The sequence below is a fragment of the Zonotrichia leucophrys genome, chromosome 1, assembly GCF_028769735.1.
Source record: "Zonotrichia leucophrys gambelii isolate GWCS_2022_RI chromosome 1, RI_Zleu_2.0, whole genome shotgun sequence".
In the NCBI taxonomy this organism is placed as follows: Eukaryota; Metazoa; Chordata; class Aves; order Passeriformes; family Passerellidae; genus Zonotrichia; species Zonotrichia leucophrys.
Window position 1 is genome coordinate 69,684,792 of NC_088169.1, and position 14,372 is coordinate 69,699,163.

Here is a 14,372-nt window from a genome sequence, read left to right on the forward strand (position 1 = left end):
TGCCTCAGCCCCAAAAGCAAGCTCTGAGTTAGTGGTGCTCTGCGCTCTCGAGCTCTGTGGAAAGATATACATCAGCTGCACGTTTCATTTTGCTGTCCCTTATGGCAGAAAAAAGCAGAAATTCCATAGATGAATTCCATAGATGAATATGTGGAGGCTGAAAAAAAAGAAAAAAAAAACAACGACAACTCACAAATTTAATTTTCCCAACTGTTTGTCTTTTGAACCTCCTTTCTGAGATGACACTGGACAGTTTCAAAACTGATTAATGAGTGTTACATTGTTGACTAGCAGGAATAGCATCCCACTGGATCAAAAGAACAGGCAGCCTCATCAAAGAAAGACCAGACACAAGGGATTACAGTTCACATGTCACTGGAAACCCACCTATGAAATCAAAAGAAAACTAAATGTTTTCAAGGGCCATATGCTCAAATTTTATGGTCTTCCAGGGCTGAAATATGGGGCATATGATCAAATTTTATGGTCTTCCAGGACTCCAACCCAAACTGTGTAAAAGCACTACAATTTTCAGCTAGAAAAGCTGTCAGCTGATACGCAGCTGCTTGACTAAAAAACACAGATTTTTGTCATAGAAGAGGTAGGAAACAGTTAAAGTAACTCTGTGTGGTTATTTCTTATAAAACAAAAACTTTACCTTACAAGCTAAACCTGCTTGGGTGATTTAACAAATGGATAATCCAGGGTCAGGTTTTGTAAGGGCTGTTCTGCTGCCAGCTGCCCAGGGGCTGTCTGGGTTTGGGAGAGCAGAGCAGAAGTGTGTCCCCTGATGCATCGTATCTGGAGAGCATGATGGTGCAGGAGACTGATCCATGGGATGTCTGAAAGGTGGTCTTGCATTAATAGTCTTGAATCAGCAATCTTAAAGCCAAAATCTCCTTAGACATCAACAACCATAAGAATTCAAGACACCTGGCAGGACATTTGGGGATTTGATTGTTGTAGCCTAGGTTAGTCAGAAGAAAGTTGTGAAATATCTCAGAGTGAGATATTGCCCAACTCCTGACTTGAAACCCACAATGGAGAACAGAATCCCTGTCCAGATGAGCTCTGGTCAATACTGGAGTAAAAAGTACCTTCAGTACTTTTTTCGTTTCTGGAAAGATCTGTGGGGGAGGAAAAGGCTGTCCTGGGAAGTAGAAGCAAGTGGCTACACAACTGTACTTGCCACAGTGAATTAGGCAGCCTGCCATAGGGCCATTTCAGAAAAACAAGTATCCCCTAGTGAGCCACAGTGCTGCTACAGGACAAGAACAGCCTTTTCAGCAATCAACTGGCACAGGAGAGTGCTTCCTCTCACCCTCTGCTTTGCTCTCAGCCTCTGCTTTGGTGGGATGGTGGCAAAGATATATTTTAAAATGTACATATACATTTAAAATATACATATACATACATACATACATATATATATATGTATATTTGTATATTGCATACATATATATATACATATATGTATATACAATATATACATATATTCTTTTGCATGGAAGTCTATGAAACACTTACTTATATTTAAGGTGAATTTAAGGCTATTTGAGGTGAAAAACAAATATACAATATGTGACCTAGTCGATTTCTATTTATTTGTGATTGTTGGCAGCATTTTGGAGGCTGCTCTGTCCATGTGCTCTCCTAGAAGAGGGAATGGTCCTCTGATTAAGAAAAAAAAACAAAGAAACACTGTCTTGTACTGTCATTTGAAGATTTTTAATTGGAATATCTTCATTGTAACTTCCTCTCCACAGAGGGAGATGGAAGTTTCAGCTCCTGCTCTGAAACTGCCCAGCACAAGGACCTAGATCTATCCATGTGGGCATGTAGAATCAATAGCATGGAAAACAAAATGAGAAAAGTCCCAGCATTTATCTGTGGTGCCCACTGCCTTTCCACTGGAGCAGCAATGGGCTTGTGCTGGCAGAAGCATGGCTGAGGAACGGGATGCAGCAGAGGGAGGCAGTGTTGCACCAGCTGCATTTAAAGACACTCTTTTTTCCCTTCATAAACCAGGGGAAAGCACAGCTCTTAAAAGCAATTCAGAGGAGGAGTCTGTATTCAGCTCTCTTTATTTTACCAGTGGGAGCTCTCAGCTTTCCTATCCTATTTGAAACTATATGCCTTAGTGCTTCAAAGTCATTTTGGAGAGGGGAATGAGTGCATCAAGCTGCATAACTCCTGCAGCATAAAGCAGGGTCAGGAGTTGGTTTTGCATAAGAATTATGTTACCCAGTTCACGGGGAACTATTACTGTCAGGAAGGTTCAGGGATGAAAATGCAATGGATTAGACAGATTTTACTGTTCCTGATCACATCAGTGCTGATGAACAGAAAATTTGTTTTACAATTACCCAACCAATCAGCCAAACTCCAGCCCTCTAGAAACAGGACTCCACTCTAAATCAGTGTTCAGCACTCCCTTCATGATCAGTGGCAAATGCCAGGTGCTGTCAGGCAGGGCTTCACTCCCATGGTAGCAGCTCCTGTCCTGAGATGCCACACGGCCACAGTCAGAGCAGCACTCAAAATCTGGTATTGTTCATCTGGGGAGCCCACACCCAAAGAAGCTGAATGCGGTGAACTCTCCAGAAGTACTTCCAGAAGTGCAATTAATTCCATTTATTTTTCATTTATAGTTGATAATCACAAGTGCTGCCTTAAGGATGCTAAAGTCACGCAACCCACTGTAACACATTTGCTACATTTTGTTTTCCTGGAATTATGTAGCCTTTGCTTCTCCTGTAGTATCAGTAGTATCTGATGTATCAATCTCCCAGACTGATACATCAGATAGAGGAACTCCAGAGCCACCACTGGGCTTTGTGTCCTTCTTTGGGATTTCAGGACAGAGAACAAAGCTACTGAAATGAGAATTGAGCCTTTGACTCATTAAATATGAATTACTCATGAGTTTTTGTTTTGTTTATTGCAGTTTGGGTAATTTGTACCCAGCTGATTAAAAATCACTCTTCCCAAATAAAAATCACTTTAATGATTTAATGCCAGACCACAAAATAGGATGTATAATAATCCACCTTATCCTTTATTCAGCTGGAGGATAAAATAACCACAAAACAAAAAAACCAAAACACCACAAACTGCTTCATTTTTCTGCTCCATCCACATCTCTGCTTGCTGGGGCTCATTTGCCTGCAGGCTCTAGAGATGCTGTTTCAGATTTCTTACTTAAACAAGCGTCAGTCCTAGGGAGCAGGCAAACACTGAGCTTCCAGACAGTGAGCACCCCACAGTGCTTCTGAGCTGGGCTCTGCTCACGATGCTGAGGCAGGTATTGGGTCCCCTAAACACCTCCTTCCAGGTTCTGGTCCCTCATGTGCACTCCTCAGAGCCATCGGGCAGGAGCTGTCTGGTCTGGCTGAACTGCCTTCCCAAGTCAATGCCACAGAGCCCCAGGCCCAGCAAGGGAGGCAGAAGCTCAGGCAGCAAATGCAGATCATAAAGGACTGGATGTGTCTGCTGACAACTATTTTTGCATGTCCAGTCCTGTCACAACTGCTAGAAGTCAGGGTGACATTGATTCTAGGATGTACAGAGAGGAATGGTGATAGCAGTGTAATCTATAACTAGGTATACTTTATAAAAAGAACAGCTCTCTGAACCTATGGCCAAATTACTTCTCTAGCTTTTCAGATAAGTATTTTGCACAGTAATCCCTGACTCCTAAATTCCTCCCTTTCCCCTGTCACAAGGCCGCACTTGCCTTGTATTTGGAAGCCCATCTGAATTTCATAACCAATAATTTTGTCACTTATTAGCATAATGGTTCACATAAATAGACTGCTTGAATATGAATGCAACCATCATCATCACCCTTCACCTTAAGGAGGGAAAATGAGTGCAGTGGGTCTGCGCTGATCATCCTGCTGATCATTTTTTAGCCTTGAAAATCTCTCTCTTCTTTGAAAAAGGATCCTGCTGCAGCTAGTACTGATACATGGCAGTTTCTGTCTCAAGGAAATTGCCATGCCAAAAGAACTGACATGTATTTTTAGACAACACTTTAGGGTAAATCAACAGCCAGGTACTTTCCAGGTACCTATGATACCTCTGCTTCGCTATGGAAAATGAAAGCCTGAACAGCATAAGAACAGCTGAGATATTTAACCTGCTCACTTTCATAACTTTTGTGTTAGATCACTAGTGATACACAGCATGGAGAGTGGGGTTCTTACGCATTACTTCTGCTCCCAAGCACGTAAGTCTCCAGCTCCAGCCTTCAAACTCCCATTTACACAGACTCACTGTCTCAAAGGTGCCTGTGCCCCATTAAACTCCCAGCTGTAGTGCTGAAACGTGTGCTCCAGAGTCTGCCTGCCACTGGCCTCACATCCTTTCGATATGGATATGAAGGAGGCAACAAGAATAGTGCCAGATGGCAGTGGGAATGGAAATGATGTGACGTACCCATGTGATGCGATTTTCTTTCTTTCTTTTTATTTTTTTCTTGTGAATAAAGCATCTTGTGAAAAGAGGAATTAGATGCAGTATTTATAACAGTCCTTCATAAACATCCCCAAATTCCAAGTAGAAGACAAAAGGCATGAATCATATCACAGCAGGCGCTATAGCTGGGGAAGTGGCCTTTATGAAGATTGCTTCCGTAATTTGGGCTCCAGAATGAAAGAGAGCTGCTCTTAGGAGATCTGTAGGAAGTTGATAATGGCTTATTTAATTGTAGTATCACTAATAAAATCTATGTTTTCATCAGGAACGTTTCCTTAGCTAAAAATGCCATGATTCTTCAACTGTAGTTTGATCCTGTTCATTTTGTCTATAAATGATATAATGCCAAAAAAATAGATTAGGACATTATAGTTTCCTTTAAAAGGAAACTTTTAAACTGTGGCTGCAAGCCACATCGTAGAAGATGATAATCCCACAATAACTGACTTGGTATGCAGAAATAAAACAATTACTCACAAACCAGAGATCATAAAGCAAGGAAATTTGTTCTCTTTCAATTATAGAGGAAATGAGACTATAATTTTCTCTTTATGACATGACAGCTAAAAATCTCCCATTAATTGAGCCTTGTCATTAAAGGAATTCTCCCCTTGCATAATTTCCCAGCAGTTTTGGTGGCAGTTTTATGTTCTTAATCTATTTGGTGACATTGAACTTGCACCTGGTGTCAGAAGAATATCACTCCATTCATATTAGTCATGGGAAAATCCCGAAATAGAAAGGATGTGATCTGAAGAAACTTCTGATGTCTGCGCTGAAAAGCATAAGACCATCTAGATTCACTGGAGTGATGAACAACAACTATCAAGCCAAAGGGATCTACACACACCAGCCATTTTCAGATGCATCTGACCTCAAACAGCCACAATGGAAAATACTAGCTATCAACATAATTTAAAATTAAAATATAAACTACTAACCTACCTGGTTTTCCCACTATTTAACAGCAAAAGTTTGGCAAAGCTGACAGCAGATCTCAGATCAGTTGGCGATGCCAGCCCTGATTTGTAGCTAGACATTTTTCCTTCTGAAAGTTGGCAGGGATTTTTTGGGAAGCAAATGGTTAGTGGCATTAATGAGCAGTACGTATTGCTGCACTCAGACATCTGTGAATACATTCCCTGTACACATACAACAGAAGGGGACAGGCTCCTGTAAATCACAGGGAGATGAGAGGCAGTGATGGCCAACAAATACCAAAGGTATCTGACTAGGTGCAGATAATAGCAGGATTATCATGGAATCCCTGATGCTGGCCTTGTGCCTTGTTTTGTGGGCCCTGCAAGGCCTGGTTTGTAGTTTCCTTACCTTTGTATCATTAATCTCCAGTGCAGAGGCTGCAGCTGGATCCAGAAGATGCACAGAGGGCACAAAAGATATGTGGATCAAAAGGTGAAGAAACTCTTCTTCCTACACACAGATATTTTGGTACAATCCACCTTACCCTGTTTAAGGTGCTCAGCAGCTGGGCATCACTTCATAGCATCTTCCACTAGGGAAGTGCTCAAGGTCAGGGCAGAAAGGTACACAGAGTTCTGTGAGGAATCCTGCGCAGTACCACTGCCTTGGTAGTACTAAGCATTAGCAAAGCCAGGCAACAGAGGATACAATGAGATTTTAGTGGGAATACATCACTTCCAGCTTGTTAGGACTGCATTCCAGCCAAGGGAAGATAAGACCCCAGCATTCCTTTGCACTTTACCATCAAACCAAAGAACGGCAAAGGATAGCTGACAACAGCTTTAAGGGGGAAAACTGGATGAAAGCAGAGCTTTCTCAAGCAAAGCTTCAAAGCAAGAAAATTCCCAGAGCTGTCTACTTGCAAGCAGTACCAGACTGCCTGCAGATGACTCCAGACAACAACAACAGCCTCAAGAGGATAGGCAAGATAGGATATTGTGATAGCTGCAAAATCAAATATTGCCAGATATTCCCATCCCAGTCTCACACAGGAAATTACTGGAATGATAACCAGGGCTCCCTAGTAGCCATTTTACAGACTGTGTGATATTGCATAACATTGAGGAAGGTTCATCAGCATGAAAAACACGTGAGAGAGGAAGATTTATTGTGCAGAAATGTACAGTGCAGTCATGGGTGAAAGCTATGATTTGTTACTGCTCTCATGCAAATTGGAGCAAATTTGATCACATTTAACATTGTACGAACTTTCATCTGCAGGGAAAAAATTCTATAGACAATATTCTGGAAAATGAGAAATTACAAATATAACCAGGAAATAAAGACTGTCAGCTTTTGCTAGCTGAAGGAATGGTTGATATTCAGGGAAAAAAATTACTTTAGGGAATAATTATTTTTACAATTACTTGATTTCAGTTTTGTTGTCTAGCTGATGGGACTCATCAGTTGAGACAGGCTTGCTCTGATGATGCTGGCAGGGTCACAACACTGAGGATGACAGCTTATTTTCTCATGACTTCTTATCATACAGAGGATTGTCTTACTGACAGACATTAATATGACAATGCTGCAGCTGCCTCCATCAAATGTGCTCCCAGGAGTTTTAAAAGCATCTGTTACTTTTCACCTTTCTAAAGTAATTGCAGTTGTCTTCTACCTGCAGCCTCATCATTCTGCTGAGATATTTCTACACTATGTCCATTATAAAGGGGAAGGAACAATATATCATCAATAGGCAACAGCTACTCCCTTTGTCTTTCTAAATTTCTTTATCACTACAGAACACAATCATGTATTATAATGGCTATACTTGCGTCCTAATTTGCATCCATTGTGTTCCTTCCATTATGTGCGGTGATGATATGGTTGTTGCACAGGTATTATTGCAAATATCCATGAAATATCACAAAGTCTGTCCTTTTTTCTTTTTTTTTTTTAATAGGACTTAGAGATCTAGAAATTCCACCTTGATCATATTTTTTTCTAATGTAAATTAATCTTTGGAGAGAATTTTTACTGCATTTTAACATTTTTTTTGTCCCATATGCTGCTCAAAAATTCTATTATTCTGTTACTATTCAACAGCATTTCATCATTCATTAGAAGATTGATGTGGGAGGGGAGGAGAGGGGAGGCAGCAGAGGAACATCTGTCTCACATGCTTCCCCTTAAATGTCCTCAGCATTTTGACCCTCCCTGCATCCTCTTAAAACCTGCTTCTTGCAAGAAATCTGGCCACTGAAATGGATGCAATCAAAAAAAGAAAATTCAGAACTTCACTCTCCTGTATGGTAGTAGGCATGATTCTTTAGATTTTATTATAAATTTCCACCATTTACTGTGGGATTTCATATCATCCACTTCTGAAATTGGGCTGAATTTTCTACTAGAAAAAAAATCCACTCTTGAAATTTTAGGAAGAGTATAATTTCCTCTCTCATACAGTGTTCCCTGACCTCTGTAAATACACCCATTTCTTCAGTTGTGCTCATTAAATAGGTGATTAGTATCATGGGTGTGTAAGAGTCTGAGGTGATTTCACAAAAAAAGTATAAAATATGTTTAGTTCAGCATGAACGAACTGTGAAATTGTGTTTGAGTTAGACTGAAGAATTGCACTAGGATGGAGAATTAAATCAGTCTTTAACCAGTAATTTCAGGATGCTTACTTATTGAAAATATGTACTTTGCTACCCTAAAGTAAAGAATGCTTGAGGCTACTTTAATTTCAGCAGCTTTTCAAAGACAGGTAAATAGTACCACTATTACTAAGAAAGAATAATCAGATATACTGCAAATTAGTTAAAATACTGGCTTCAAATTTTCTTCAAAAGATGCAAGAATAAGGATGAATCTCACCTCCCCTCAATCATCCCAAAATGAGGTATCTAATCTATACCACACACCCAGGGAACAGCTTGGGGAGAAGAAAAATGGAAACCCCTGCACAACCCAGCCCCATCTTAACCTCTTTTTACTTCTCTTCACCCAGGCTGTGACCAGCAGTTGACAAACAGCATACAGCATTGCCTGTGCTTGCATATAACCAAAATAAATGAAAAGTGCAAATGACACTGCAACAGCAAACATGTCAGATCTCCTGCAAACATGAGCTGAACTTGCTCACAGCAAAAAGGAACAATTTCCAGAGAGGACCTCAGTGTAACAGCCAGTGAAGGTTCAGTTTAATGAAAAGTTTCAGTACCTTTAACCACAAGCCTTGCTGTCACATCACGGAAAAAAAAGCAGTATTTAACTTACAGGGCAAAGGAACATGGCCTGTGGCCGTCATGCAGGCAAAGCATTGGAGTGGTTTGGTCAGACACTATCTGATCTGCCATAAACCTTATAAATGTAAAGTAGCATTAGTGGTTTGGATTGGGATGAGGCGTGCTAAATTTGATTTCTTCTTTTATTAAACTAAGGCCTGAGTGACTGTCAGAAGTGTTACTCTTGTTCAGAAAATAAAAAATAGCTGAGCGTGAAGATACCACAAATCAATCTCTCATTGATTCACATGTAAATAAGTAAAGATTTTAAAATAGTTATATTTGTTGTTGATATCTTCTGAAAATGCAAAAAACCAAGCCAAAGAAGCACAACTCACCTGTCACTATCTCATGATCTCAAGCTTACAGGTGGGTTGGTTGTAGACATGACACCGGTGCCTCCTGCACTGACAGAGCTCTTCTGGAGCCCCAGAGGAGTGCCAGCCCCTCAAGAAACACAAAGACAAGCAAAAAAGGGGGCTCTCTACCAGCTCAGTCTTGTAAAAACTAAACAAAAGTCACAGCCAGAAATTTGAAATAGAAAGAACAAACTTCAAGCTGTGATATTTCTAAATGAAATATCTATTTTCTATTTATAAATGAAATATTCTATTTTCTTCATTTATCTCTCAAAATGTTCTTTATAAGACAACAGTATTGTGATGTCAGTCCAGTCTTTAGAAAGTTTAGAACAAAAGAAGAGGGGGAAAAGAGGGTATTTCAAGTACTCACTGTTTCACGTCTGGCTTTTCTCAGGTAAACATTATTTACACTTGAATACAGTATGTTTTATTGTAAATCTATTATATGAATCTATTTGAATTACTGATGATATTTAGTGATGTCTTTGTTAATGTGGTTTTGTTTCAAAAACAACAGAAATATTTCGTTTTGAAAGAGGAACTTTTCTCATGTTGCCCTGGAGAATGTATGCAAGTTCAGGCTCAAAATATTATACTTACAAAGGGTTTTCTTGTCAATATAGAATAAACAGAGCTTATTCAAGTTCAAAAAGAAAAGCTGTGAGAAGGCATAATCACTTCAACTCAGAGACTGGATTGCAGGTGTTGAAATGGGTATGGACAGAGCAGGACAGGCAGAGAGTGAAAAGATTGCAAAATGATAGGGGAGCTAAGGACACAGTCTGGTTTCATGGAGAGCAGCTTGATCTGCTGGTGACAGCATGGCTTTTTGGTTTCCAGCTCTTTTCCATGCTTCCAAGCTTCACTCACCTGACATCTGCAAAGAGCTGGAAACAATTATGGAAGGAGGCCCAGCTGATTCTTTGAGGTGTCAGTGCTGGGGATTAAGGCATGGAAATAACAGTAGATATTCCCAGGCCTCAGGCATGCCAGGAAGACAAAAACTTCCAAGGAGCTCCCAAGGCATCACAAGGCCTCAGTCAAAGAGGTTGAGGGGATGTAGGAAGCTGGGCAAAAGATACACCTAAGGAGGGCATAGGGTACCAGAGAGTTTGGAGTGGCAAAGAGGAAAACCATCACAACACAGTCAACGAGAACCAGTAGCAGAGAAGAAAAGAAAAAGAAAAAAGATCTCTGAGAGTCAGGTAGTTCTTTTTCTGTTTGCCAAATTAATTTTGCAATTAATTCCCTAAGTGCTATATTAGCTGTTCTTTTTCCCATTAAGCAGTTTTAGCAGCCATGGGCATGCCATATAAATGCAGTCAGGGAAAGCAGACAGCATAGTTATGAACAGGAGGTTCAGTGTCTGTAAGGCACACTGTCACAATCAATTTCGTTATGCACAACCCCTTGATAACTGGTTTCCCATTTCCCCAGCACAAACCTACTTTTTGAAAAAGACAGAAGGCAAAACTTGCTGTTCACAGCAGCAAGGTAAGCTTAAAGCTCAGCAAACTTTAAACTCCTGATCAAGCTCAGCTCACTTTCAAAGCTATCTGAAAATGACTTGTACCTTCTCATAGAAAAAACAACTATCCCCTGGCCCATGCAAAAAATAAGAAGTTTTTCCAGGATGTTATGCAAACTCATACATTTATACAGCTGAATAATTCAGGGCAAAACTGCCTGTAACTAACTGTACATGTTATAGCCCAAAGTTTGTATCTTCATGTAAATTTATTTGAGCAGCATCTCCTTTCTGTTAATTTGTACAGCCTTTGCCTTGTATGCTCCCATTTTTATGCTCCCAGTTTTTATGAAATCTTTTCAAAATGCTAGCTCTATACTTCTATCAGCACTGCAGTCCTACTCAAATAAGTGTGGCCACATTAACTTGACAAAAGTCCACCTACTTCAAATTCCCTTCTTGGAAGGGGCAAATAACAGATGCTCAGAAAACAGGTTAAAGAACATGTACATCTGCTGACTGTTCTCAGGATACCTTCCCCAGTTCCAGGAATCATCAGTTCAGGAACTTCTTGAACCAGGAATGTCATCTGCCATGGTTAAGTTATTGGGTTTAACAGGTCCCAGAAGGACCTGTTTAAAGTGCTTAACCTGAGAATTAACACTTATCATTCAATTGGCTAAATTCAATACCTCTCCTTTATGGGCTCCAACTTCCAAAGCAGTGGAGCTGCTTTATTATTTGCTTTCCTTGTAGGAACAATAAGCAGCATTCAACAGTATTGTAGAAGAAACTATTTTATAATGATGCCTAAAGCTGGATTGAAGTGCTATATTATTTTCAGCAATATTGCCCCATCTTCCTGTACAAGAAATCTTGCAAGACACTTGTCTGAAAACAAGTGACAAATCTGGTTCAGGTTTTTTCATAATCTGAAAGAACCCAGGAAATTTTCTGCTGCTGTTCTATGACACCTAAGAGACCACCAGCAGATCTACTGCAACTATAAGAAAAAAAAAAAAAAAGGCATGATTGGGATAAATACCCAGTAATATTTATGTGCACAAATATACAACAGAATCATGCCAGGGAAGGAATTATTCCAGTTCAAGCAACAGGACATATTGAACATCACTTTGCATATCTTTCTGAACAGATCTGGGCAGATGTTTGGAAAATCTGGGTAAGAGTGTATTTGGGTATTTTTGGATGGATAGGAATAAGGACTGGTAACCATGTCCCCTGCTGCTTTGAATGTCAAGAATAGTTTTGATGGTCAATTGGTGGAGGAAAAACGCCATTACCACCTAAACCACAGTTAAGCAGACTGAAGTCCTGCTTCCTCTGAAACCTTTCACAGGTTCACCCTTGAAACCATTTTCTTTTTCCCCTGAGAATCTAAAACTGAAAAAAGCACATGAAATCCCTGTCTGGGGTAGAGACACAGTCTCACCCTATTTCAAACTCCTTCAAGTGATGAAGACTTTGTCACTGATCTCAAGAGTTCAGCTGGACTGCTCAGGCTCAAGCCTGATGCACAATCCTCTGGGAGAACAGCAGCAAATCTCTCAGTGACTTTGAAAGATGAGAGCAGCTCATCATCTGCCACCACCTGCCTGATGATACTCAGCTTAAATACTTGTATCCTAAACACACTGCATTCTGCTTACTGGTCTTTGTGAAGCTCCTCAAAGAGCTGCTTCTTCTCAGGAGGGCAATGGTGGATGCCCTTATCTCTGAAAAGGGAATGCAGCCAACAGTCCCAACAACTTACTAGGAACGAAAAGCACTTTCATTTAACAAACGGAGAAGGAACTTTGCTCTAGCAAGATTTTAAGAGCAGATGAAATTTAACAGCCTCCTGCAACAGAGCAGCATGTGACTCAGAGGCAGGCACTGCAGCTCTGCCTCAGCTGCCTACTTTCAGTTCCTCGTTGAGGAGCTGTTTACATTAAACAGACGAAAATTGAAAGAAGGAAAGAAACCTGCTGTTTCAGATTAAAAGACGCTGTTAGGCAGAAGCATGCCTCTGTCCGCTTCTGCCAAGGGTGAGGTGAGCCGCAGACCGAGGCGAGGAGCGCTTTGCTGAGTCACGGCGGCCGGGAATATCTCCAGCGCGCTGCTGCTGCTGCTCATGGCCTGCCAAGGCACCGCCGCTGCCCAGGCAGGGACAGGGAGGGGCAGGCAGCACAGCGCTACCGGCGCCACCAGTTATCTCCCAAAGCACGTCTGAGGTGCTGGACTGGAGCTGGGAAACGGTTCACTAGAAATTCCGTATGAAGCAACGCAGCCAGACGAAAACAACTTACATCAGCTATCTACAGTGAAGAGCGATCACATGCCCAGTACATAAATGCGACTGAAAGCAAAACAGGAAGGAAAACAAAAGACCAAATCACCTCAAACAGAACAAAGAAGCTGCACTAAATTTCAAATCCTCAAGTAGTCTGAAAACGAGTCACAGCAGATCTAGTAGCTCTTGTAGCTTTGTTTAGGACTGGGCAAAGCCACAGCAGGCTCTCTGCACAAGCTACACCTGAACACAGCCCAAAGGGAGCTGCTAAATCCTTCTCCACTGAGTCATCTAAACAGAAAAGCCACCAGTGTGAAGGCCTTTCAATGGAGATAACTAAATCTGACATATGAAATAATCAGGGATGAACAAGGAGGACTTGCAAATACACAAGTACGAGAGGTAGGTAACTGAAAAGCAAAACTACTAAATAAACCACACTATTTAGAAATGGTTGCTGTTACGTGGTGTGTGAGACGAAATGCCAGCAAGAACCCCAGTTCTGTTAAGATTTTCTTATTCAGAAAAAATAAATATATCCTGATGCCTTAGATCTGCTTGAGGATTCAAACAAGCACAAATTTTCAACACAACACTTCAGAAGAGTAAAAAGTGCCATATGGCATGAAGACTAATGTTAGCAGTAGTGCTGGTGCTGTGACAGAGGTGTTCAGAGCACCCCATTTTCAGGAACACAAAGTCAGTGGGATGTTGTTGCCCACACCGTTACAGTTACATCTAAACTTAGATATGCCTCTGCAGAATTACATTACTTACTCTCTTTTCTTTCCTCCAATATTTGGAGAACTTCCTTCATACATCTTTGTTTGCCCTGCTCATGGGCATGACACAGGTTATGAAAGATTTCTGCAGAACTGTATTTCATATAAAACTATCTGCCAAAAATGTGCTTCTCTTCCCTTTTTAGGTTCCTTTTTTAAAATTTGTGTTAACCACTGTTCTCAAGACAGCCTTGAAAACATGAGTTGAACATTAGTACAAACAGTACAGTAATGTTACTCTGTAATCCATAAATTACATGCAGAGGGCTAAGGTTCTCAGTAGATTGTTAGCAGTGTAAATTAATGCCAACTCTATTTTAAAAAGCACTTACCTTCTCAGAAGGAATTAAAATTACATTTACATGTCAATATTATTTAGTAAAGCACTACTGATGTTTTCAGCAAAATATTTCAGCAAAGCCTTTTTCCAAAATATCTTCATCAAAAGAATCTTCAATTCTTCACACATTGAGGATGTCATAAAATGCAAACCAGTGCAAACTGCAGAGCTGCAGCCACCACATGCCTGTGATCTTTGTGAAGTCTGTTCATGGGCATGTCACTCAAATTTGGGCCAGTGTGAATACTGGTGGTAGGGGACAGAGGAAGGTAGCTTACCATGTATTGTGTTATTTGGAAATGCTCGACTTCAAAGAATAAGCATCACCCAGTTAAGTATGATCTTAAAAGCCCAATCATATCTATTGCTTTTAGTTCTCCTTGCGGTGAGGGAGACTGGAAACAGATGAGAGCCAAGTCTCTCCCAGTTCACCTGCC